Source organism: Balaenoptera borealis, assembly GCF_965194805.1.
Source record: "Balaenoptera borealis genome assembly, chromosome: 15".
NCBI lineage: Eukaryota > Metazoa > Chordata > Mammalia > Artiodactyla > Balaenopteridae > Balaenoptera > Balaenoptera borealis.
Genome location: NC_138871.1, coordinates 52,663,245 through 52,690,848, shown reverse-complemented (window position 1 = coordinate 52,690,848; position 27,604 = coordinate 52,663,245). Strand labels below are relative to the sequence as shown.

The following is a 27,604-nucleotide window of genomic DNA, read 5'->3' as shown; positions in this document are numbered from 1 at the left end:
CCGCGCACCGTGATGAAGAGTGGACCCCACTTGCCGCAACTAGAGAAAGCCCTCGCACAGAAACGAAGACCCAACACAGCCATAAATAAATAAATAAATAAATAAATAAATAAATAAATAAACCCAAAGTTAAAAAAAAAAAAAAATCTATGCCTAACACACAGAAGAAGTGGCTAACAATCTTAAGCCAAGTTGGGAAGTGGACGGTGCAGTTTCTTTTTTGTTGTTTTTGGGGTTTTTTTGTTTGTTTGGGTTTTTTTTTTTTTTTTTTAGTTGGTTGCGCTGGGTCTTAGTTGTGGCAGACAGGCTACTTAGTTGCGGCTCATGGGCTCCTTAGTTGCGTCAGGTGGCTCCTTAGTTGCAGCTCCCCAGATCCTTAGTTGTGGCATGTGAACTCTTAGTTGCGGCATGCATGTGGAATCTAGTTCCCTGACCAGGGATCGAACCCCGGCCCCCTGCACTGGGAGCGCGGAGTCTTACCCACTGCACCACCAGGGAAGTCCTGACAGCGCAGTGTTTCAGAGTGCTAGCCTCACCTCCTGCACTCGGCCAGTCGTGAGGACCACAACATTTCCCTTCTTGTCAACGCTGGATATACTGAGAGTAGGTGATGAATCGGTGGATGTTAAATGTGGAAATCTGGGAAGTGTTCAACCCCTCGGGACAGTATGTAAGGTGGGAGGTTCATGTCATCTTGAAGGCTTTTTTACCTAGTATTCCACCATTGCTCACAGGGAGGATGGCAGTGGATTCTGAGGAAGCTTCCCTCATGGAGCTGGTGTGGGGAAAGGTAATGCAGCTGCTGTGGTTGGGACACAGAGCACTCCTGGGCCTTTCTCCCCATCTCCTAGATGGGAACAAAGTCTTAATCTGAGAGGGTAGGGTAATAGAGACTATCACCCTTAAGGTCCCGAGGAAGGGGAGGTGAAACACACACACACAAACACACACACGCTTCTATTCCCAGGGAAGAGGCAGAAGCATGTATAGGAGGAACTACGACAGGCAAGTCTGGAGCACTGGACAGGCCACACCACGATACCAGCAATGCAGGGCCTTCCCAGGACTGAAGATTAACCAGGTCCTCAGGAAACACTACCCCCTGCTCCCCACCGCTAGGCCACGGAGCGTCAGTAACAAGCAGCAGTGGGATGCTGCTAGCAGAGTTGGAAGAAAGACTCTTAAACTGAAGCACAGCATGAGACCAAGAGCAAAAATTGAAATTCAAAAACACACGAATTAAAACCCTCTGGAAAACCAGCCTCTACCCTAAACATAAGACATCTCTCCATGATCTGAGGTCTGTGGTACGCTGAGGGTAACAATAGCAATAACAATCCTCCAAGGCAGCCTAACTCCTGATGAAGAATTAATGAAAACCCAACACTAAAGGCCTAGCAGAAGAAAAGGCATAACGCTTTCCAATCATGAAAATGACTTTCCTCAGTCTCCACTTACTGACACCACCTGTCTAACCTATGACCAAAAAACTACAAGGCAGAGAGCCCCAGGCTTGCCATCCCTGTCATGCACCCATGGGGGGCCCGCTGCTCACCATGCCCAGAAGAGCCCAGCCCAACCCCTTTTCCTGCATTTTCATCCAGGATTTCACATTACATTTAGTTGTCATGTCTCCCTACACAGTTGGAACTATGGTGAATTTTCAAAGGCATCAGTCCCATCCCAGCATGCCTTCGGAGACACCCCAGGCCAAAGGGGAGTCTGCAGAGTGCCCCTACCTCTCAGGGGCTCTCTAGGTTTTTAATATAGTCATTATGTACCTTAAAAGAAAAGAAAAGGGGCTTCCCTGGTGGCGCAGTGGTTAAGAATCCACCTGCCAAAGCAGGAGACACGGGTTCGAGCCCTGATCCAGGAAGATTCCACATGTCACGGAGCAACTAAGCCCGTGTGCCACACAACTACTGAAGCCCGTGTGCCTAGAGCCCGTGCTCCACAACAAGAGAAGCCACCGCGATGAGAAGCCCGCGCATCGCAACGAAGAGTAGACCCCACTCTCCACAATTAGAGAAAAGCCCATGGGCAGCAACGAAGACCCAACGCAGCCAAAAATAAATAAACAAAATAAAATAAAATAAATTTATTAAAAAGAAAAGAAAAATCAACTAGAGTTAAATCCAAGTAATTATTAAACAAGGACCTCAAACTTGGTGTCTGAGAGTGGGTTAGAAATCAAGGGAGTTCATTGCCATTTTAGATACAGCAGTTTATATATCTTTGCCTCATAGCATGTTCACATCCATGACCTAATTTTAGCTTGCATCTCTGTGAAGTAGGCAGAGAAAGTATTATTTTTCTCTCCCACTTCCACAGATGGGAAAAAACAGATCAAGAGCATTTCATGATTTACTCAGCATTACAGAGCAAAGCGAGTGCAGGATAGGACTGGAATCTGGTTTTGCAAAACTTCCTGCTGAGTGTCCTTTCCTCCATGCTGTGTTACCTTGCTGCCCTTGAAAAGCTCTATAAGAGTGGGAAAAGTTACAGTGACCACCAAATCAAGAAAACATGACATTTGGAGAGCTGAACGAAAGAGTTCTGCTATTAGGGGAAAAAAATCTAGAACAGATGCTAAAAGACACATCAAGGTGGTAGCAAAGTGCTGGACACCCTGCCCTTGAGGATGCTTCATGAATATTAGGTGAGGTTAATACACTGGATTGCCTCCAAATTTACATTGGGTTGGTGGGCAAAGGTAATGTCAGTGAGAGCACAAGGAATGACAAAAAAGATGGAAGTAACCTTACAGATATTTTCTTTTGGCCTACAGTTTGAAGGCCCCTCTTCAGTCAAGTAGGTTGTGAGAGTGCCAATGAGTTGTTGCTGCCCTGGATTCTATTACTTGCAAGAAATAGAAATTCACCGGAGTTGGCTTAACCACAACAGGATGGAAAGGTGATTTATTGGCCCTAAGGGCAAGAATGTGTCAGGCCCAAGGAAAATCCAGAACTGGGAACTTGTAGGCTGTCAGAAACTCAGGGGATATGTGCTCTCCCCAGCTTTCATTTCTGTTTCTCTCTGAGTATTTGTGTCCTTTTTTTTTTTCTGGGGAGTTCCCCCTGTTGTTCTATCTACATGTGCGATCAAAGACAGACTGCCACAGCTCCTAAAGTTCATATTTCAGCCATATGAACCCAGGCTCTCTCCTCTCATCCCTCTCTCTCAAACAAAGCCCCCATGGAAGGAACTCTTTTGGCCCAAATTGGCTCAGGAATCCCTGATCCAATCAACCATGACCAGGAGTCAGGGTCCCATTAGGAATAAACAGCTGTTGGGAGCCACTCTCTACAGATGACAATAAAGCATTTATAGATAGGAATCATTTAAGCTGAGCATGTACTTTGAAAGATATCTACCATACATGCCCACTAGCATGGCTACGCTAAAAAAAAAAAAAAAAAAAAGGAAAATATAAAATGTTAGCAAGAATGTGGAGAAATTGGAACCCTCATGTAATGTAAATGGTATATGAATATACATGTAAAATGGTGCAGTTGCTATGGAAAACAGTTTGGTGGTTCCTGAATAGATTAAACATAGAATTACCAAATGACTCAACAATTCAACTCCTGGGTATACATCCCAAAGAACTGAAAACAGGTGTTGAAACAAAAACTCATTCACAGATCTTTGTAGCAGCACAATTCACAGCAGCCAAAAGGTAGAAACAACCCAAATGTCCATTAGCTGATGAGTGGCTAAACAATGTGGTATAGCTATTTGGCCATACAATGGGATACTATTTGCCCATAAAAAAAGAAATGAAGTAATACATGTTACACCAGGGATGAACCTGAAAGACATTATGCTAAGTGAAAAAAAAACAGATATAAAAGACCACATATCATGATTCCATTTATATGAAATATCCAGACCAGGCAAATCCACAGAGACAAAGCAGATCCTTGATTGCCAGGAGCTGGGGGAGATAGGAATGAAGAATGACTGCCTAACTGGTATAGGGTCTCCTTTTTGGGGTGATAAAAATGTTCTGAAACTAGAAAGTGGGAATGGTTGCACAACATTGTGAAGGTACTAAATGTCACTGAGTTGTACACTTTAAACTTTCATGTTATATGTATTTTACTGCAATTAAAGTACATTAGATATATAGGGACTTCCCTGGTGGTCCAGTGATAAAGAATCCGCCTTACAATGCAGGGGACTCGGGTTCGATCCCTGGTCAGGGAACTAAGATCCCACATGCCACGGGGCAACTAAGCCTGAGTGCCACAATTACTGAGCTCATGCGTCTCAACTAGAGAGCCCACGTGCTGCAAACTACAGACAGCCCACACACCGTGGAGCCTGCGTGCCACAACTAGAGAAGAGAAAACCCACCCGCCCCAACTAGAGAGAAGCCCACGTGCCACAACGAAAGATCCCGCATGCCTCAATGAAGATCCCGAGTGCCACAACTAAGACCTGACACAGCCAAAAATAAATAAATAAACAAATCTTTAAAAAAAAAGTATATTAGATATATAAAATCACCTAAAAATGCTCTGAGAAGACTGATCACATCTACTACCCTGGAGTAGCCTAGTTGAGAATAATAACTAATACATTAACTCATTCACTCATTCAGCAAACATGAATGAATTGAGCATGTATTATGTGTATCAAGCTGTGCCAGGCATATGGGAGCTAAGAGGCTCAGTCCCCAGCATCAAGGGGCTGACAGATTAGTGGAGCAGACACAGATAGATAGATAATTTCAATATAATGTGATAAGTGCTAAGACTAAGACATGCTCACGGTGTTTTGGGAATTCAGATGAGGCATGATCATGAAAGACTGACTTAGGGATGAGGCAACACCTGAGCTGATCCCTAAGAGATGAATAGGACCTGTCCTGGTGAGGTGGCAAGGAGGGAGAAGGGCATTCCGGACAGAGGAAAGAAATGCACTAAGGCCCACGACGAGACAGAAGGTGGCCAGCAGAAGAGGGGGTGAGCCAGGAGCAAGAGAGCAGCAGGGGGAGAAGCAGAGTGTAAGAAGGTTGGAATGTGAGGGGGTGGGAAGCAGGAGAACCAAGTGTTCACAGAGGCTGACAGTGGAGAGAAGGGAGAGAAGCCAGAAGAGAAAGGGATCAGTGGTGTCATGACTTCAGCAAAGTCAAGTCGACAGGCTGAAAGTGACCATGGACCTGACAACGTGTCCTTTGCACACTTTCGGTCATGGCAGGCTATGGTCTCACCAGGTATACCTTGAAGTTTGGCTGGGAAGGAGGTCTCAGTGTGATGGAGAGGGAACGTGTTTATGTGCTCAGGAGAAAGACAAGATGGGCCAGAGAAAAAGAAGGTAGAGAAGAGAGAGAACCGATGACGCCAAGGAGGGGCCACAGCTGTGGAGCTCTCAGGAGGGGTTAACTTTGGCCAAGTAAGGGAGTCCCACAGCCTCTCAGAGGAGGAGAGGCAGGAAGGATGAAAGAGGGCAGGAGGGGGGATACATCAGGGTGAGGGAATTCCTACCTGATGGCTTCTATTTTCTCAGCAAAACTCAAGGAGTGAGAAATGCTTAGAAGAATCACTGTGGGGAAGGACGAGTTTGCTGACAGGGACTCTGAAAGGGTTTCCAGGCTGCTCAGCGCCACTGAGGCTGGCAGATGACGGCTCTGTAGTAGCGCCAATCTGCGTGGGCTGTGATTTCTCCAGCAGAGCTCAGGAGCCCAGATGTCAGAGAGAAGGAAGAGCCGACCTGAGCAGGCTGGAGTACGGCCAGACAGAAGCAGCGGCAGCAGGACCTGCAGAGGGCAGGGAGGGTTTAGGCCAAGGAGGGTGACGACGTGTCTCCTGAAGCTTAGGCTAAATAGGGACGGAAATGAAGAAGAGGAGGGTAGGGTTCTGATGCAAGGACAGAACATGGCAAGGGAAAGAGACTGTAGGTTTTGAGGAAGTTGAAACCCCAGCATCCTGGGAGGTAGGAGTGGGCGGGCTGTAAGGTGGGAGGCTCTGATGGGAGTGGGCTGGGGAACAATTCGAGGCAATATGTAATCAAGTGCTAAATAGGATGATATGAAATGTAAGTGGGCATAAGTGCTGGGGAGGAGGAGGTGTGTTCCAAACCGAGGGCTCCGTGCGGATGGGGGAGAAATCCAGTGCAATTTGCTGCGTGAACATTTACAGCTGGCGTGGCACCCCCAGTGGGGAATTCAAGGTGACAATGTAGCAAATGGAATCTTGAAGCCTAGAAAGCACTGGGTGGATGAAACCTTTCTGAGGACACAGTTTCTTTAGTCTCAATAGAGGTGGAAAATGAACAGTAGGAGAGACTATTAAAATACTCTTAATCCTGCCTATGAAATGCTGCTGTAAAATTTCAGTAAATCCTGAAATTTACTTTGCCTGTTTCATTCACTCCCTGCTTCAAGCCCCCTTTAATACAATGTCCACACTCCCCCTCCTCAGCTAGTCTGGAAATTTCAAGAAGCCTAATGCATGTTGTACATTTCTATAAGATAAGCCCATGAATGTGTAGCGGGGGCGGTTTGGGAGGGGGGATGAGAAAAATCATCAAGGTGGTCTTTGATGAAGACAAGGTTTACAGCATTCGCTCTAGTCCATAGGAGCCTGGAGCCAGAGAGGTTAAGCCGTGGCCTGAAGTAGCACAGCCAGTGAGCAGCAGAGCCCAGACCAGGCCAGCACTCTTTCCTCAAATCAACTCACAGGGAGCCAGCTGATTTCCTTCCCTGCCCACTTCCTGGTCAGTCAAAACCAGAGCCTCTATTTCATTCACCTCTTAAACTCTATGCTGGAATTGAGTGTAAGTAACGGTGGTTTTTTTGCCCAGTACCTATTTTCCCCTTCTTTCTTTTGATCTCAGCCCCTAATTTGACTCGTGTGAAGTATCTTTCCCTACCCACTCCCCACCCATCCATACATCTGGTGGCTCCATCCAGTGACAACCATGTGGCCCAGGGTAGCCTTACTAGCTCTCCCGCTGAAATTTGAATCCTGAATTGAGACTGCTAGAGCTATTCGTCCCATGAATGGGGCCTTACCCGAAGGATAACTCCCGGGACTAAGATCCCAGACTCATCCTTTCAGAACCCATTTCTAAAGCTTTTCCTTCTGGTCTGCATATTCTTCCAGAAAAATCCTCGTTTGTAACTTCACGTAAGTGGGATTTGATGTTTGCTGAAGACCCCGCAGATCCAATATTTGTCATTAAATGAAAACACAGTTTAGACCAAGTTAGGACCAGGTAATGCCACACAATCCATCTGTCAGCAAACCCTACCAGCACTACCTTCAAAGCACATCTGGGGCCTTCCCTGGTGGTCCAGTGGTTAAGACTCCATGCTCCCGGGGGCTTCCCTGGTGGCGCAGTGGTTGAGAGTCTGCCTGCCAATGCAGGGGACACGGGTTCGAGCCCTGGTCTGGGAAGATCCCACATGCCGCGGAGCAACTAGGCCCGTGAGCCACAACTACTGAGCCTGCGCGTCTGGAGCCTGTGCTCCGCAACGAGAGGCCACGATAGTGAGAGGCCCGCGCACCGCGATGAAGAGTGGCTCCCGCTTGCCACAACTAGAGAAAGCCCTCGCACAGAAACGAGGACCCAACACAGCCAAAAATAAATTAATTAATTAAAAAAAAAAAGAAAGTAAAGAGGATACGAGTTTCTTGCAAAAATTATAAAAAAAAAAAAAAAAAAAGACTCCGTGCTCCCAATGCAGGGGGCCTGGGTTCAATCCCTGGTCGGGGAACTACATCCTGCATGCCGCAACGAAGATCCCGCACGTGGCAACAAAGATCCCGCGTGCCGCAACTAAGACCTGGCACAGCCAAATGAATAAATAAATATTTAAAAAACATTTTTAAAGCACGTCCATAACTGGAACAATGCTTTTCACCAACCCGATGCCACCACTCTGGTCCAGCCATCAAGGTCTTTGGCCCAGACTATTGCAGCAGCCTCCTCGCTGGAGGCGCCGCTTCCACTTGTGCCCCTGAAGTCTATTCTCCACACAGCAGCCAGGGGGATGCTGTGATAGTGTAGGTTGGACCATGTCACTCCACTGCTCATGTCCTCCCAGTGGCTCCCATACCACCACTCAGAGTAAATCCAAAGCCCTAACTACGACCTTCACAGCACACATGGTCTGGCCCCATCCCTCTCCCACCTCCCCTGCTCCTCCCCCTGTCTGACACCTCTGCCCCAGCCACACAGACATCTTCACTGTTGCTCCAACACCCACGGCACGCTCCCACTTCAGGGCCTCTGCCCGTGCCATCTTCCCCACTAGAAAGTAAGCACCGGGACTTTCCTGGTGGCACAGTGGTTAAGAATCCACCTGCCAATGCAGGGGACATGGGTTCAATCCCTGCTCCGGGAAGATCCCACATGCCGCAGAGCAACTAAGCCCACATGCCACAACTACTGAAGCCCGTGTGCCTAGAGCCCAAGCACCACAACAAGAGAAGCCACCGCAATGAGAAGCACGCGCACCACAACGAAGAGTAGCCCCCGCTCACTGCAACTAAAGAAAGCCCGCGCACACCAACGAAGACCCAACGCAGCCAAAAAAATAAATAAAAGAAAGAAAGAAAGGAAGAAGGAAGGGGGGAAGGGAAGAAAAAGAAAGAAAGAGAGGAAGGAAGGAAGGAAGGAAGGGAGGAAGGAAGAAAGAAAAAGAAAGAAAGCTCCAATGAGGGCAGGGATTTTTGTCAGTTTTATTCATTGCTGTATCCTCAGCACCTGGCAGAGTGTATGACACAAAATAGGTGCTCCGTTAGGATTTGATGAATGAATGAATGAATGATCAAATATGAACTGGGCAGCCCGGTGCTTCATCCTTCTTTCTCTTCACGGCTACCCCCAACCTGCAGATCTTCTGGCGAACAGTGAAACTTTGGGTGGATGATTTTAACACTGGAGGAGTCTGCCTTGTGTTACTTTTTGACTGCAGCTATAAGAGCCAGAATCACTTTAAAAAAAAAAAAAAAAGACTATTTTTTAGAGCAGTTTTAGTTTCACAGCAAAATTGAGAGGCTATGTCTAGACTAGGAGGATATATCTCATATACTCCCTACCCCAACACATGCATAGCCTCCCCCATCATCAGCACCCTCCACCACAGTGGTGCATTTGTCACAGTTGATGGATGTACACTGATACATCATTATCACCCAAAGTCCATAGCTTTAGAGTTCATTCTTGGTGTTGTACATTCTACGTGTTTGGACAAATGTACAATGACATGTATCTACCATGTATCACACAGAGTTAGTTTCATTGCCCTAAAAATTCACTGTGTTCCACCTGTTCATCCCTCCCTCCCTAATCCCTGGCAACTATTGATCTTTTTACTGTCTCCATAGTTTTGCCTTTTCCAGAATGCCATATAGTTGTAATCATACAGTATGTGGCCTTTTCAGATGGGCTTCTTTCACTTAGTAATATGCATTTAAGGCTCCTCTATATCTCTTCATGGCCTGGTAGCCCATTTCTTTTTAGCATCGTACATTGTATGATGTACTAGTTTATCCGTTCACCCACTGAAGGACATCTTGATTGCTTCCAAGTTTTGGCAATTATGAATAAAGTTGATGTGAACATCATGTACAGGTTTTTGTGTAAACATAAGCTTTCAACTCCTTTGAGTAAATACCAAGGAGTGCAATTGCTGGATCATATCGTAACAGTATGTTTAGTTTTGTAAGAAATTGCCAAACTGTCTTCCGAAGTGGCTGTACCATTTTGCATTCCCACCAGCAATGAATGAGAGTTCCCGTTGCCTCATATCCTCACCAGCATTTGGTGTTAGCAGTGTTTTGGATTTTGGCCGTTTAATAGATATGTAAATAATCACTTTTTATATTTGTTTCTAGAGGTGAAACTCAAAGGCTACTGAAATATATACAAAAAATAATTTTAAAATCAAAGAGAAGAAAACAAACCTAAATAAAAGTGCATAAACATATAAATATGTCTTTCTAAACCGAAAAAGCCCAAAGGTATGGACTTTCTGGGACCTGGGTTCTTAGGAGAGCAGAGCTGGTAGGGAGAAGTTTATATATACATGTAAAATATATAAATATGATCTTTGGAGATTACATTACATAAATTCCCCAGAACTCTTTCTTGGAAATGTTTCACTTTGCTTCAATACTGCCTTGCACTGGAGAAATCTACAAGTTTTCTAATTGCCCTTGAAGATGTCTGCTTCCTGGAAGCACATTATAAGTTATAAAAACAGACAACTAGGATATTTTCATCCTATCCCGTGGCAAGCACCTGAGAGACAGCTGCCCCAGCTGCAAACCCACTCTAAGACCTTCAGGTCTCTACTATTGGATAATTCTGACAGTTTTCAGGGTCCCTTAGCTTTAAAAAGTGACAGTGTACATCCTTAGCTTATCCAACTTGTGGTCCACTCTGACCCCAGGTTAGTAGCCGTCCTTGGCCAGTACTTGCCAGCCTTGCCCACATAGTTTAACATGGTCTCCAAGCGTGGTGTCAACATTCGTCTCAAATCAAACCCACAAGGCTTAAATGTACCATTTTCTTACATGGCCAACACTATTTTGATTTCTATTACTTACCACAAAACAGGTTTTTGCATGTAGAGTCAAAGCAGTAATTATGAACGAAAAGAAGTATTATCAATTCTATTAAATATGACCGTATACAATATGATAACATACAGTTTTAATATATTTATACACTGGAGTCCCCAAGGTGGATGGATGTGAGTCTGGACTGAAATGGCCAGAGACCTCTCTGAGATAGGTTTTGCTCTGGCCCAAGCAAGCCCCCCAGAGGTTCCCCTAGACTCAGGGACTGCCTTCTCCCTCGTCCTAGGTGCTTCTCAAAAACAAAGATGCAAAAACAGAATTCTCCGGAGCTCTTTATGACATTCCCTTTCATTTCCACTCAACCAGGCTTTTTTTAAAAAAGTACAGGAAGTTCCCTATTGGCCCATGAAAACTCGCTTTGAAAATCCTTAACTCTGTTGCGGGTGGGTGATTTAGGCAGGACCCGCAACACTTTACCTTCAGTGTGCATCGTATTTACCCATGCCCTCCTCTTCATCCTTCCCCCATCAAAACCTACTCTCAGGAAAGGTTCTGCGATGTATCATTCATTTACACTTTGGGATTAATTTCAATGCCAGTGTTTTCTCTTTTCCAGAGATGATTATGTTTTCAGCCACATTTCTCAGATTAAGCATCAACAGTCTGGGGAGGAGGAAAGCGAGAGGAGCAAGAGGCCTTCCTTGTACCTCTGAAATAATACAATAGCAGCAAATACTGTAGAGTTTATACATACCAGGCACTTTGTAAATATTATACCATTTAAGTAATGGGCTCTGATTACATGATTTAATATATGTAAAGTGTTTAGCACAGTACCTGGTGCACATAATAAATAATCAATTAGGGGCTTCCCTGGTGGTGCAGCCGTTGAGAGTCATTGCCAATGCGGGGGACATGGGTTCGAGCTCTGGTCCAGGAGGATCCCACATGCCGTGGAGTGGCTAAGCCCGTGCACCACAACTACTGAGCCTGCGCTCTAGAGCCCGCGAGCCACAACTACTGAGCCTGCGTGCCACAACTACTGAAGCCCGCGCACCTAGAGCCTGTGCTCCACAACGAGAGAAGCCACCGCAATGAGAAGCCCGCACACTGCAACGAAGAGTAGTCCCCGCTCGCCGCAACTAGAGAAAGCCTGCACACAGCAACGAAGACCCAATGCAGCCAAAAATAAATAAAATAAATAAATAAATTAATTAATTAATTTTAAAAAAATCAATTAAAAGTGGCTATTATTAAAAAAAAATCCTCATAACAACTCAATGAGTTGTGTATTACTCCATTGAACAGATGAAGAAACAAAGGTAAATGACTTTCCAAACACACTCAGATGATAGATGTGGGGCTAGGATTTAAATCCAGATTTATCTGACTCCAAAGATGTGCTCTTCTTATAACATCATTTGGATTTCAAATCACAAAAGCCTCAGATGAATCTGCCTAGTGGTGAGTCTGGTCGGAAATTTGGGCACACAGGCAAGTGTCGTAAAATGCTTTTTTTTCAAGTTCCCTGGTGGCGGTGGTTAAGAATCCGCCTGCCAATGCAGGGGGCACAGGTTCGATCCCTGGTCCGGGAAGATCCCACATGCTGCGGAGCAACTAAGCCCATGCGCCACAACTACTGAGCCTGCACTCTAGAGCCCGCAAGCCACAATCACTGAGCCCATGTGCCACAACTACTGAAGCCCGTGCACCCTAGAGCCCATGCTCCTCAACAAGAAAAGCCACTGCAATGAGAAGCCCACACACCGCAACAAAGAGTAGTCCCCGCTTGCCACAACTAGAAAAAGCCGGCGCAGCAACAAAGACCCAAGGCAACCAAAAATAAAAAAATATATTTTTTTAAATGTTTAATGTTTGTTTCAAATTTTTATTTTATTTGTTTATTTTTATTGCAGTATAGTTGATTTACAATATTATATAAGTTTCAGGTGTACAACACAGTATTCACAATTTTTAAAGATTATAATTCATTTATAGTTATTATAAAATATTGGATATATTCCCTGTGCTGTGCAATATATTCTTGTAGCTTATTTATTTTATACATAGTAGTTTGTACCTCTTAATCCCCTACCCCTATCTTTCCCCTCTCTTTTTCCCTCTCCCCACTGGTAACCACTAGTTTGTTCTCTATATCTGTGAGTATGTTTCTTTTTTGTTGTCACTAGTTTTATTTTTTAGATTCCACATGTAAGTGATATTATATAGTATTTGTCTTTCTCTGTCTGACTAAGCATAATACCCTCCAAGTCTATCCATGTTGTCGCAAATGGCAAATTTTCATTCTTTTTAATGGCTGAGTAGTATTGTGTATATACACCACATCTTCCTTATCCATTCATCTGTTGATGGACACTTAGTTTGCTTCCATATCCTGGCACTTGTAAATAATGCTGCTATGAGCATTGGGATGCATATATTTTTTGAATTAATGTTTGCATTTTCTTTGGACCTATACCTAGGATTGGAATTTCTGGATCATACAGTAGTTCTATTTTTCGTTTTTTGAGGAACCACCATACTGTCTTCCACTGTGGCTGTACCAATTTACATTCCCACCAGCTGTGTACAAGAGCTCCCTTTAATCTGTATCTTCCCCAGCATTTGTTATTTGTGGTCTTTTTGATGATAGTCATTCTGATAGGTGTGAAGTGATATCTCATTGTGGTTTTGATTTGCATTTTTCTGGTGATTACTGATGTTGAGCATCTTTTCATGTGCCTGTTAGCCATCGGTATGTCTTCTTTGGGGAAATGTCTATTCAGGTCTTCTACCCATTTTTTAATCAGACTGTTTTTTTTTGATGGTGAGTTGTATGAGCTGTTTATATATTTTGGATATTAACCCTTTAGTGGTCATATCATTTGTAAAATGCTTCATTTTTTATAAGACTTTACTTACCATGAAAAACTTTTCTATCAGTTTTCTCACCCTCACCACTTCCCAGAACAGGGGAGGTTATTTCTCCCCTCTGGTACTCACAGCACTTATTGTTGGGGAAGTGACAGCCTGAGAAAAGATGAAAGTCCCTAACATCCTGGCATGTCAGACTCAAGCGCCAGCATAAGCCTCTTTGATTTACTTCTGTTCCCAAGCAAGCCGGGAAAGAGACGAACATTGTTCTAATTTCTCTGAGACGAGACCCAGGGCCAAGTGGCAAATGAGCATATGATGATGTTAATCCATGCCTCCTTCCTTCCTTCTGTTTCCCCAGTCACATCCACGTACTCTGTCCATTTGACAAGGCCCACAAGCGAAGCAGGCTGTGTGCATCTCCACTTCCTGCCAGGGGTGGTGGGGACTTGAGTTAGGACTTGGTGTTAATGGGATCATCCCTGAATGAACCAGGTAGGACAACACTAACATAAAACTCTGTTTCACGTCTGACCACCTCCCAGACTAGAGCTACTGGCTCACAAAGGCAAGAGCCTAAGGGCGGCTAGTGGCTGAAGAAACAACTCAGAGCCCAGGGCCCACGCAAGGCATGTTCATTCATGGTGTCTGCCCTTCCAGCCTCTTGGATATGGAGGGATATTTGTACTAGGATATGGCCTCCCTCAAATGTTCCCCTGAACATATGCTACTACAGGGATTCTTTATTCCTCGTGGAAAATGTTTTTGCCACATGATAAAGCCTTACCGTTGATTTGGATGTTCTGTGCAGTGTCCTCTTTTAACTGAATTCAGAACAAAACCCTTCCAGAAGTCCTTCTTGCAGACTGCTTTGAGGGTCTAACATGAACAGTCTGGGAGGTAAGCTGCACAGCCCCTGCTGAGATCAACATCCCCTGGGTCCACCCTGATGGATACAGAGTGATGGCTCTCAACAAACTTGAGCCACTCTCCCAGTCTCCCAGATTGTCAGAGAAGTCTAAACAATGTAAAGAAGTCACCCCAAGGCTTCTTCCAGGTTTTGTTAATCAGACATGATGGCTGATTAGGCAGAAATCACCACTGTGGTTCTTCTGCCTCTAAATCATATAAGGATACATGGGCTCCATAGTGCTTGATAAGGTTTTCTTTCCTTATGGGAGAACACTGATCTGCAAGGCTCTGCATTTCCCTTATTCAGGTTATCCATCAATATTTTGTCTGCAATATCTTATTTCTGGATTTAATGGGGCCTCAATGACCAGGGAGGTCTTGAGAAGGTCATTTGCTATGAGGGCTGGTTCTCTGGGCTCCCGTATCAGGGTTTCCTGAGTAACTGGCTGGGAAAGTCCGCTGTGCTAGAGTTCCCTGGGCCCTGAGCTGGGCCCATCTGCAGCCCTTGCCCTCCAGGACTCTGACGGCACCAAGACTGTGGGCAGCAGTGGGACCCAGGTGCTGGGCACAGAGCCCAGGCAAGGGAGGCTGCAGCAAGGCTGGCTGCAGTTTAGGGGACAGGCAAGAATTAGGTCATATCTGGAAAATACCACTAAAAATCTATCAACCCGTGAGGAGGGAAGGTCAGAGCCAGATCAGTGCAGAGTGACAAGTGGGGGAGTCTATACAGGAAGACAGTATGTGAAGTCAGAAGGTAACCTGTCAAGAGTTAGAGCGAAAAACAAACCAGAAAAATAGTGGGAAAAAAATTGATTTTTGACAAAAGTGTCAGTGTAACTCAATGAATAAAGGAGAATTTTTTCAACAAATGGTACAGGAACAAGTGTTTAACCCTATACAAAAATGAACCTTGACCATTTCATATGCAAAATTTAACTTCAAATTGATCTATAAGGTCTAAAGTTGTGAAACCTTTAACAGAAAACACAGGAGAAAGTCTCAGTGACCATTAGCTTGCCAAAAATTCTTTAAAAGGATTGAAAAAATACAAACTATAACAGTGTGACGTACTTAATGCCACTGAACTGTACACTTAAAAATAGTTAAAATGGTAATAATTCAGCAGAAACTGCACCAAATGAACAGTTAGTTAAATCTCTTTAAGGTCTCAAGTATAGTAAACCATTAATGGGAACTATGTTGCTTTTATGTTATGTATATTTCACCACAATAATCATAATAATAAAAGAGAGAATACCTTCTCTTCAGACAATTGCCAGGGGAAAAAACTCACAAACTGTCAAAGAAAATTCAAAATTCAAAACTTTTGTTCTTTAAAAGGGAACCTTCCTACACTGTTGGTGGGAATGTAAATTGCTACAGCCACTATGAAGAACAGTACGGAGTTCCTTAAAAAACTAAAAATAGAGCTACCATATGATCCAGCAATCTCACTCCTGGGCAGACACCCGGAGGAAACCATAATTCAAAGAGCTACATGCACCCCAATGTTCATTGCAGCACTATTTACAATAACCAAGACATGGAAGCAACCTAAATGTCCATCCACAGATGAATGGATAAAGAAGATGTGGTATATATATACAATGGAATATTACTCAGCCATAAAAAAGAATGAAATAATGCCATTTGCAGCGACAGAGATGGACCTAGAGATTATCATACTAAATGAAGTAAGCCAGACAAAGATAAATATCATTTATATGTAGAATCTAAAATATGATATAAATGAACCTATTTACAAAGCAGAAACAGACTCACAGACATAGAAAACAAATTTATGGTTACCAAGGGGAAAGGGGGTGGGAGAGGGATAAATTAGGAGTTTGGGATTAGCAGATACAAACTACCATATATCAAATAGATAAACAGCAAGGTCCTACTGTATAGCACAGGGAACTGTATTCAATATCTTGTAATAAACTATAATGGAAAAGAATATATATATGCGTATATATATATATATATATATAAATATAACTGAATCACTTTGCTATATACCAGAAACTAACACAACATTGTAAATCAACTATACTTCAATTAAAAAATAAAATAAAATAAAACTTCTGGTCTTTAAAAGAGGCTGTCATAAAAATGAAAAGGTTGCATATGAAAAGTTGAAAAACCTTATCTGACAAAGGACATGTTCCAGAATATATAAAGAACACTTATAACTCAAAAATAAGACAAACAATCCAATTATTTTTAAAATGAGCAAAAAATTTGAACAGACATTTCACCAAAGTAGATAGATAGATGGCAAATAAGACCTGAAAAGATGTCTAATATAATTAGTCATCAGGGAGATGCAAATTAAAATCACAATGAGAAACTGTTATATATCTACTAGAATGGCTAAAATTAAAACGACTAACTATACCAAATGTTGGCAAGGAAATAGAGCAACCAGAACTCCTCATAAACTGCTGAGAGGGAAGTAAAATGGTACAACCACTTTGGAAAATAGTTTGGACATTTCTTATCATATTAAATATATACCTTCTATATGATCCAGCCGTTCAGCACCTAGGTATTTACCCTGGGGAAATGAAAGCATATGTCCACAAAAGGCTTGTACTTGAGTTTTCTTAGTAGTTTTATTTGTAATCGTCAAAAACTGGAAACAATTCAAATATCCATCAAGAGGAGAATGGATAAACAAAGTTAGTATATATGTACAAGGGAACACTACTCAGCAATAAAAAGGAATGAACTATTGACACATGCAATAACATGGATGAACCTCAAAATAATTATGCTGAAAGAAGCCAGACCAAAAAAAAGGACATGCTGTCTGCTTCCATATATAAAATTCTAGAAAATGCAAATTAATCTATAGAGATGGAAAGCAGACAAATGGTTGCCTAGGAACGGAGGAGGGGAGAGTGAGGGATGGATTACCAAGGAGCACAAGGAAGCTTTGGGGAGTGATAGACATATTCATTATCTTGATTATAGCAATGGTTTCATGGCTGTATACATATGTCAGAATTCATCAATTTGTATTGTTAAATATGTGCAGTTAATTGTATACCAATTATCATTCAATAAAGCCTTCAAAAAAAAAAGAAAGAAGGAAACCCCCCCCCCCCGCCATCAGTAGGCAATACAGAGTCATGGCTAGAATGTGGGCTCTGGAGGCTTCTCTAGGTTTGGATTCAGGATCTGTGTATGACTTACTAGCTGTGTGACCTGGGCCAAATCATGTGATCTCTTTAAGCCTGGCTATCTTCACCTGTGAAATGGGATAATAATAGTGTTGTGAAGACAAAATTATCTAGAGTTTATAAAGTACTTGGAATAGCAGCTAAAGTATGGAAAATGTTGGCTATCGTCGTCATCATCATCATCATCATTTGTAAAGCTGATGACTGAAATGCAAGGCAGACAGATACTAGAGATCAGTGTCCAGATGGGTGGGTGGAAGGGAGTAGGTGAGAAGTCAAGAATTCAGGTTTGACAGGAATATTCAGAAGTCCCACCGCCCCAAGGAATGGTGTTGTGGTGCAACCTTCCGAGCAGCCACGTTTAGCAGGTCTAGAAGCTGCAGGGGAAAGAGAGACACGTGGACGCACCTGGATGAAAGCGTGCAGATAGAAAATACAGTTTCACAGACTTCGTGGGGGCCCTTTCAAATGTTCCTGAGTTTCTAGCCAACACTTTGTTGGTGCTACATTAGACACGGTGGAAGATAAACTCTTCTCCATCCCTCTTGCCCTGAAAGTGGTTTCCTGACATATCAGAGGGACCACCTTTCAGTGTTCCAATGTTTTCCAGTCAACCACCCCTTGTGGCTCACACCAGATCTGGGGTGCCACCCAAGAGAGTCAGCACTGCCTCAGCTTCTGTCTGGCCTGGACGATCAGAACACTCACCTAGTCCCTGCCCAGAAGAACAGCGGTAATGCCACCAGCAGCTGACCGCTCATGGTAAGGGCAGCAAAATCCGTAGAGAAATGCAAGGCTTAGGGGGAAATACTGAGCTGGTATTGGTGGAAGGTGAGGAGGGGAAATGGCTGGTTAGAAACTGGAGGAGATTTCTCCAGGATCCATCAGCGAGCCAAGTAAGCACAAAACCCCAAAACAAACAAAAAAACCATGAAATCAGCAGTCAGGGCCGTGGTGGGATCCAGCTGGCCAGAAGCCTGGGTCCAGGCAATTTCATTCTCTGGGAGAGGTTCCTACAGGAGGAAGGAGGAAGGGAAAAGTGGGAGAAGGATCATCCTAATTAATAAATAGGTGAGCCAGGCCAGTGCGTCCATCTGATGCTGCATGGTAAAAGGGCGTCTCAGCTTGAAAGAACTGCAGCAAAGGACAAGGACTCTTAAGAGCTCACAGCTCAAAATCCGGCTGCACTGCTATGCTGGTTGCACTCTGTTCACGTACACACACACACACACACACACACACACGTCCCCTCCTCCACCCTCCTGCTCTGTGCCCCGATGACTGACCCCTTTAGGCTGCATCACCTGGATTCTGGATGGGTTTGGCCAATGGGAGCCACGGGAGGGATGGGAGAGCAGGAGAAATGAGAGTTGGGGTATTTCTTCCCTGTTCCCTCCTTGCTTTGGATCCTGGTACTAGCAGTGGCTGGGTCCCTCTGTGACTCTAGGCCGACCCCCATGGGTCCAGGTCTCACCCACCTCTGGCCCCACTCTTCCACTCCTTGATCCTTTAGGCTTGTGGGTGTTCAGAACATCTTGCGGTTGCTTGTCTCTGGGTAACTCAACAGTCTTGTTTGTCCCTTAACCCTGCCCTCACCTCTCGAATTGAAATCTCTTGGAACCATCTTTAGTGGATCCAGTTGTTAGCTGTGTAATAACTGGGGACAGTCGATCTCTGGGCTCCGCTTTCTCATCTGTGGGTGGGGATACTAGAGGCTGTGAGGACTTGGAGGTTAATGTACACGGTTAGCCACTGCTGTTATCCCAGGAGATGCGCCACTGGAGGACCCTCAGGACGTGGCTCTTGGATTCTGTAGGTCTCCTGGTCCCTTCTCCCGCTCCCCTCCCCACCAACAAGCCTTTTATCCCTTGGATAAACCCTGCTCACTCAGACTGAAGGAGAGAGGAACAACATCCCTCTGGCTCCTCATCACACAGACCCAGAAAGGCAGGAGGGGCAGTCTGCCAGCCCAGCACATCAACCTCCCCCTGACAAAGGTCAGCCTGTCTGGAATAAAGAAGTACTCACAGCCAGGAAAGGTAAATCCGAACCCGAAAATACAGGAACTGAGCATTTCAGTCAACATGGGCCTGCAGCGTCCTTGCGGAGTGCTGTTTATGAGGCGATAAACCATTTAAATACTCTATTTTGGAACCCACAAGGTCTCCTTGAATGGCTTTTGAGAAGGTACTGCTAATAAGAGCTCCAGGAGGACTGAAGGGTGAGATGGGGACACCGTTGCCTTGAAGCTGCAGGTTTCCTCTGGGGGTGGAGGGAGGCTCCGTGGGAAGCACCAGAGCCTGGAGAGGATTCCATGAGGGGGGTACCCTTGGGGAAGACTCCAGGGTTCAGGCAGGCAGCTGGAATCACAGGTACTAAAGGCTAATTTTGTGTCCTCTGCAGAGTTGTGAGGAAGAGAAATATTACTTTTTGTAGCAGGCAGGGAGACAGAGGGCTATACTGTGGTGGTCAAATGATGGCACGGGTCCTGAGCTTAAATTCTGGCCCTGCCATTTGTTTGCTGTCTGACCTTGGCAAATGTACTTACCCTCTCTATGACTCAGTTTGGTTACCTGTAAGATGGGGATGATAATAGTAATAATATGCCTGTCCTATTGAGTTTTTGATGATTAAATGAGATAACATGTATTATGTTCTTAGCATGGGGCCAGCACAGGGTAAGTGCTCAAAAAATTAGTATTATCAAGAATGTTGGGCTTCCCTGGTGGCGCAGTGGTTGAGAGTCTGCCTGCCAATGCAGGGGACACGGGTTCGAGCCCTGGTCTGGGAAGATCCCACATGCCACGGAGCAGCTGGGCCCGTGAGCCACAACTACTGAGCCTGCGCGTCTGGAGCCTGTGCTCCGCAACAAGAGAGGCCGCGATAGTGAGAGGCCCACGCACCGCGATGAAGAGTGGCCCCCGCTTGCCACAACTAGAGAAAGCCCTCGCACAGAAATGAAGACCTAACACAGCCATAAATAAATAAATAAATAAATAAATAAATAAATAAATAAATAAATAAATAAATAAAAGAATGTTACCACCACTCCCATCTCTTCCCATCTACCCTTTTCCCAACTCCAGAGACAGCAGGGGTCCCTAGGGGATTAACACATAATAACTTGACACCTATTTTGGGGAAGGTGATACAGCAAAACAAATTCCAGGTCCAGGTCAACTCTCACAGCCCAGCAGAGTCTAGAGGCTGCAGGAGGGAAAGGGCAGAAACTGGGGAGAGTAAAGCAGCCAATGCCAAGTGAACTACATGCAAACGGCCCACAACAGTGCCAATGGCTAGTGGTCCCTTTGGGGCAGTGCCTTAGGAACTCTTTGACACAGGACTGGCAAAACTGGACATGACTACACACTCCTTTGTAGAAGGCGATATAGTCAGGAGAGGGTCTCCGTTTTGAAGACCCATAATCACCCATAAGAAATACAATCTGCTGATGTTAGAAAGAAAATGTGTAGCAAGAGAGAGGGTGGTGCCAAGGGAAGAGGCCAGCTGGTTCCCAAGAGGGTTCCCAAGGCCATAGCATCCCTTGATGACTTTTCCAGAGTCTGAGGCTATCCCTCATCAGGCTCCAAAACTTGATGTTGTCAACAGGCTGAGGGTGGATTGTCTTTTAGGGATAGACTAACATCAACCAGAGTAATAAAACACTGATATATAGACCAGAATGCTAATTCTTTCCTCCTTTCTTTCTTTTCTTCCTTTCTTCCTTTTTTCTTTCTTTCTTTCTCTCTTTCTTTTTCTTTCTTTCTTTCTTTCTTTCTTTCTTTCTTTCTTTCTTTCTTTCTTTCTCTCCTCTCTTTCTCTCTTTCTTACCTTCTTCCTAATATTTAATGAATACCTACTATGTGCTAGGCAGCTATAAATAAAAGCCTCTAATCTCATAGAACATACATTTTATTTGGGGAGAAAAAAATAAACATCTATCAAGAGAATCAGAAAATAAGCCACAGACTGGGAGAAAATATTTACAAAAGATATATCTGAAAAGGAATGTTAACCAAAATGTTCACAAAGAACTCTTAAAATTCAACAATAAGAAAACAAACAACTTGATTAAAAACTGGGGGAAAGATCTGAACAAATAGACACCTCACCACAGAAAATACAGTTGGCACATAAGCATGTGAAAAGATGCCCAACATCGTGTGTCATTGTGAGTTAAAACAGCAGTGAGATACCTCTACGTAGACACCTATTAAGAATGGCCAAAATCTAAAACAATGACAACACTACACACTGGTGAGGCTGCGGAGCAACAGACACTCACATTCATTGCTGGTGGGATTATATAATGGTACAGACACTCTGGAAGACAGTTTGACAGTTTGTTACAAATCTAAACATGCTCTTACTGCACGATCCAGCAGTCAAGCTTCTTGATATTTACCCAGAGGAGCTGAAAACTTATGTCCACACAAAAACCTGCACACAAATGTTTATAGAAGCTTTATTCATAATTGCCCAAATTTGGAAGCAACCAAGATGTTCTTCAGAAGGTGAATGAATAAATAAACTGTGGTACATCCAGACAATGGAATATTATTCAGCCATAAAAAAGAAGTGAGCTAATAAGTCATGCAAAGACGTGGAGGAACCTTAAATGCATATTACTAAGTGAAAGAGGCCCATCTGAAAAGGCCACACACCGTAAGATTCTAACCACATGACATTCTGGAAAAGGTAAAACTATAGCTATGTTAAAAAGATCAAAGGTTGCCAGGAGTTTGGGGGAAGCAGGGATAAATAGGCAGAGCACAGAGGATTTTTAGGGCAATAAAACTACTCTGTATGATACTATAATGTCGGATATAGGCCATTACAAATTTGTCAAAACCCATAAAATGTACAACAAAAAGAGTGAAGCCTCATGTAAACTATGACCTTTGGTCAATAATGAGGAAACAAAGGTGTCACACTGGGGCATGGGGGAGGTGCGGAGGGGAGGGCTTATGTGGGAACGTTCCATACCTTCAGCTCCATTTTGCTATGAACCCAAAACTGCTGTAAAAAATAGTCTGTTGATATTTTTAATCTATAAATGATTAATAGAGCATGTTAAGCACCAGGGTTAGGTGTGGGGAATATGAGGAAGGGGGCCCACTTAGCTAAGGTAAGGCCACCTCCTCAGAGCCACGATCAGAGGTATTCCAGGCAAAGCGAACAGCAAGGGCGGGAGTCCTGAGTAAACTGCCCAGCAGACTGGGACCCCTGCCTCTACGGGCCTGCGTCCCTTTTCTCACCAGGCACCCGGTGCAGGGAGGTGAGTTACAGGCAGAAGGCCGTGTGGTGAGCAAGGAGCCACAGCAAGGGAGGAAGGGACTCCAGGTAGTGACTGGCAGAAGGTTGCGACGGCCCCTTGCCAGCCCGGGCCTCTCCGTGCCCGGGGCCAGGATGTCTGTGGATTGAGGCTGCGCCCCACAGGCAGTGCTGAGGAGTCTGCCCCCTTGCCCCTGCTATCCACACATGTCCCCAGGTTGGTTAATGCAACTTAGTTGGCTACTGTTAAATCGTGCTTGGGCAAATTATCCAAATGATTTCACCTCTCTGTGTCTGTTTCCTCATCTACAAAATAAGGAGAATAAGAGCTAGCTTGCAGGGCTCTGGCATGGAAATGAGGATTCAGTGAGGTAACCAAGCTATGTAAAGCCCCTTGTGCTTGATATTAGCCATTCAAGAGATGGTTAGTTTAACTGCTGTTATTCATATTATTTTGACTATTCTGGTGCAGCCTGTGAACCTTGTTAGCTCTTTAAGGAACAGCAGTAGAGCACAGGAATGGCCCATAGGGCATGGGCTCTGGGCATACGATCTGTAGCAGGCAAGTTATTGAAACTCTCTGCCTCAGTTTACCCATCTGCATAATGGGGCTACTGACGGACCCTACTTAATGGAGTTGTTGTGAAGATGGAATGAGTTAATGCACATGAAGCTGTTAAAACAGCACCTGGCCCATGGTGGGCGTCCAGATGTCCACTGTTGTTATATGTTGTGTAGATCATTTCCAAAGATGGCTGCAACAATCCCACCCATCCCACATGGAGTCTGTTTCCCTTCCCCTTGAATCTGGGCTGGTCCTAGGGTAGAAAGGACATTCTGGGACTTCCGGGCCTTAACAGTCCTTGCAGCTTCCATTTTTGACTTCTAGGAAACTAGTTTTCATGGAAAGAAATCTGGGCTAACCTGTTGGAGAGGTCACATGGAGAGAGTGTGGAAGATAAGAAGCCACACAGGAAAGAACCAAGACGCCTCAGTAGATAGCCAGAACCCAGATATGTGAGTAAGGCCGTCTTGATTCTTAAGACTCCACGGCTGACCCTAGGGGAAGCAAAGATGAGTGTTCCAGCTGAGCCGTGCCTAAATTCCTGCCTCAGAATCCTGAACAATCAAATGACCATTCTTCTATGCCATTGGGTTTGGGGTGGTTTGCTACACAGCAATATGTTACAGCAATATGTATATACTTATATATATATATAAAATAACTAAATACATAAAACAGACACACACACATGACTGCATCCATTATGTGTTGATTTTCTAGTTTCATTCTCACAGGCCAATCTTATTCCCCACTTCTTAACATCTCCTTTATATCTCACCTATACAATCAATGAGGGAGCTGATATTTTCTGGTAATGAATCGAAAGAGTGAAATAATCCAGAAAAGGTGAGAAGGTGTGGTCTCTGCTCTTGAGAAACTTAAAGTTAAAATGGCTTAAAAAAAAAAAAAAGTACCATGGAATACAGAATAAAAAACCCAATCCCTCACATTTGCACAATGTTTTGGCCTTTCTAGGAATCATCAGAAATCACATGATTTTCCTTCAAAGCATCTAAGAGCAAACAGTTAACACTGGCTGACCATTTCCTATTTGCCTGGCACTCATCCAAGCATTCACATGTTATCGTAATGAAACAAGTTGTACTTTCCAGAAATGGCTGCCATGGGACTTCCCTGGCAGTCCAGTGGTTAAGACTTCATACTTTCACTGCAGGGGGCACGGGTTCAATCCCTCGTCAGGGAACTAAGATCCCGCAGGCCACGCAGCGCGGCCAAAAAAACCCAACAAAAATGGTTGCCACAATACATCCCATCCTACATGCTCTTCTTATGACATGATGTTGCCATTCCTCTCATTGAGGTGGGATCTGTGTCCCTTCCCTTGAACCTAGACGAGCCTTTGTGACTGCCTTGACCAGGAGACCATGTCACAAGTGAAGCCAAATGACTTTCAAGTTTGTCATAAAAATGCCATGCCCTTCTGCCTTGCTCTCTTGTTTGGGAACCAGTTGCCATGCTGTGAGGAAGCCCAGGCCACATGAAAAGATGACATGTAGGTGTTTCAGCCAACAGGTCCATCTGGGATCCCAGCCAACAGGGCAGGTATGAATGGCCACACATGTGAGCGAGGGAACCTTTGAGATGATTCTAGCTCTAGCTCCAGCCAACATCTGGCTGACACTGCATGAGAAACCCTGAGCAAGAACCACCTAGCTGAGACAGGGAATAATAAAATGATTGTTGTTTTAAGCCACAGAATTTTGAGGTGATTTGTTACACAGCAATAGATAACAAAGACACGTGGTTGTTTCAATGATGATTTGATTCCCTATGTCCCCTACTGAAGCGTAAGCTAAAAGAAAATGGGAACTGAGCTCCTCTTATCCACGGCTGTATCCCTAGGATCTAGCAGAGAACACTCGCTCATTAAGAATTTGTTAAATGAAGGAACATGTCATTGCTCTTGATTCTTACAAACCACTGGAAGAGGTCAGTAAGGTAGGCACTCTTATATTTGTAGATAAGGAAAACAGCCCAGAGACATCAAGTGACTTGCCTAAAGCTACACATCCAGCAACTGTAAGAGTAAGACTAGATCCCTAGGACTTCCCTGGTGGCACAGTGGTTAAGAATCTGCCTGCCAATGCAGGGGACACGGGTTTGAGCCCTGGTCCAGGAAGATCCCACATGCTGCAGAGCAACTAAGCCCGTGCACCACAACTACTGAGCCTGCACTCTAGAGCCCGCGAACCAAAACTACTGAGCCTGCATGCCACAACTACTGAAGCCTGCATGCCTAGAGTCTGTGCTCTGCAATAAGAGAAGCCACAACAATGAGAAGCCTGTGCACCGCAACAAAGAGTAGCCCCCGTTCGCCGCAACTAGAGAAAGCCCGTTCTCAGCAACGAAGACCCGATGCAGGCAAAAATAAATAAATTAATTAATTAATTAATTAATTTAAAAAAAAGACTAGATCCCTAGTCTCCTGACTCCTCCGACTGGTGTGCTTTCCCCTGTGCCATGCTGATGTCAAGCAGATCCCATGGACGTAGCTCTGTGTAACTGTCCTAAAGTGGGGTGGTACCCTGGAATGATGGCATCCAGATGAATCCAAGCCTGGCATCCTTCCTGGAACAGGTAGTCTTCACATTAGATGTTGAAGCAAGCATGGAATATGGCATGACTCTGAGAACTGAAGAGCGAATTCCAGGGGGAGAAGAAGCATTTTGAATGGCTTAGAGTCTAAGTGAACTGGGCACTTGTGGAGTTGGCAGTGGCTTTGCTAGTTAAAGAGAATGGGCATGAGAAGTCTGGGATGAGCAAAGATAGGGAATCAAGGGTTCTAGATTGGGGGGAGGGGGCTCCTCTACTGAGCTTGACATCTGCAGAAGCCCCGAGTTGTCCACCTTCTGGCCCAAAGTAACTGGCTATCCAAAGGGGGATGCTGGCCCCAGGAAGGGATCTCTGTTCCTAGAGCACCACAACCCAGATGAGGAAGATGGCATGACTCCATCCGTCCTGAATACAGAGGTGACAGACCAGGGGAGGGGAGAAATGCTCTGCGTTTTCTCCGCTATTCCTTTTCTTCTAGGCTTCCTGAATTTGACAGTCTCCATTTTATTACCGATGGAGGGAAAAATGACAACTAGGATTTCTTTTGAATCTTGGCAACAGAGCTCAGGCTTTTATTAGCATGCAATAAAAATGGCATTGACCTCAGGAACAAATAAATTAAATCTTGGTTGGCTTGGAGTTTAACATCTTAGCCTTTCGAAGTTCACTTACCAAGTGATTTACTTCCTTAGCTCCTTTAACCCAATATACTCAGCAGCTGACCTTCCAGTGGATGCCATTTATCTTACCTCAGTGATACAGATCACAGACAGACCTGAACATGGGTCTCAGAAATGATTCATAAAGATTAAACATGTTTTAGACATGCACACCATGGAGCAGTGAGAGGCAGCTTGGGGGATAAGAGTGCTGGGGTGGTCTCAGGAGTCTGGGAGGCCAGTCCTGATTGTGACCGTGCCCTAAACTTCTTGAAGTCTCAGTTTTTCCATCTGTCAAAATGGGAATTGTGTCACATTAGCATGGAGGACTACTCCCTAAAAATAAAATTCCATACTAAAGTATTTAACTTGTCTCCATAAGATTGTACTGAGTACTTTCCACGAAGAGATTGAGATCCCCAGTGGATTATACAATGGAGTCTCTGTTCTCAAGACTCCCTGTCTACTAAGGGAAATAAGACACATATAGAACAGCAGCCAATAAAGGCTGGCAAGAGTAGCAGAATGAATTGTAGAGGCAATAACTGCTGTGATCAGTAAAGAAGGCTGCATGGAGGAGGTGAGACTTGATGTGGGCATTGAAGGTTAGGCAAAATGTAGGTGGACAGACAAGAGTCATATGGATTTAATGTACAGCAAAATCTGTAATACTTAGTTTATTATTACATAAACATGAGTATATTTACAGCCATAGTATATTCAAAATATGAAAATGCTATGTGGGTAGATTACTGTTTGTTTAAAACTATTTGCTACCCCCTCCTACACTGCCCCGTCCTGGTGCTCTTCCTTATAGGAAGAGTATACCTCCTGCCCCACTGATGTCAGCGTTGAATGTGACTTCATTTCCCAATGGAAGTGATGTACATCATAAAGCTTTGAGAGCCATTGAGTGGTTCCTCATTGTTCTTTTCCTCTCCCAGAAGATAAACATGCCCCAGACAGGTTCTGCCTCTATAGCCCGAGTCTAAGAATGAAGACATGGAACAGAGTTGAATA

The 27,604-nt window shown here is 44.3% G+C and overlaps 1 long non-coding RNA gene across 3 annotated transcripts in view; it reads right to left on the bottom strand.

The window, feature by feature from the left end:
• The window catches only part of LOC309612490, a 72,545-nt gene that overhangs the window by 6,837 nt on the left and 38,104 nt on the right, over window positions 1-27,604 (bottom strand). For 2 of the 3 annotated variants that reach the window (XR_014235190.1, XR_014235192.1), the window contains exon 5: window positions 21,267-27,572. The exons of the other annotated variant lie outside the window; for it this stretch is intronic. This is a non-coding gene — a long non-coding RNA (uncharacterized lncRNA). Of the gene's footprint in view, window positions 1-21,266; window positions 27,573-27,604 lie in introns of those variants that run through there. 3 annotated transcript variants of the gene reach the window in all.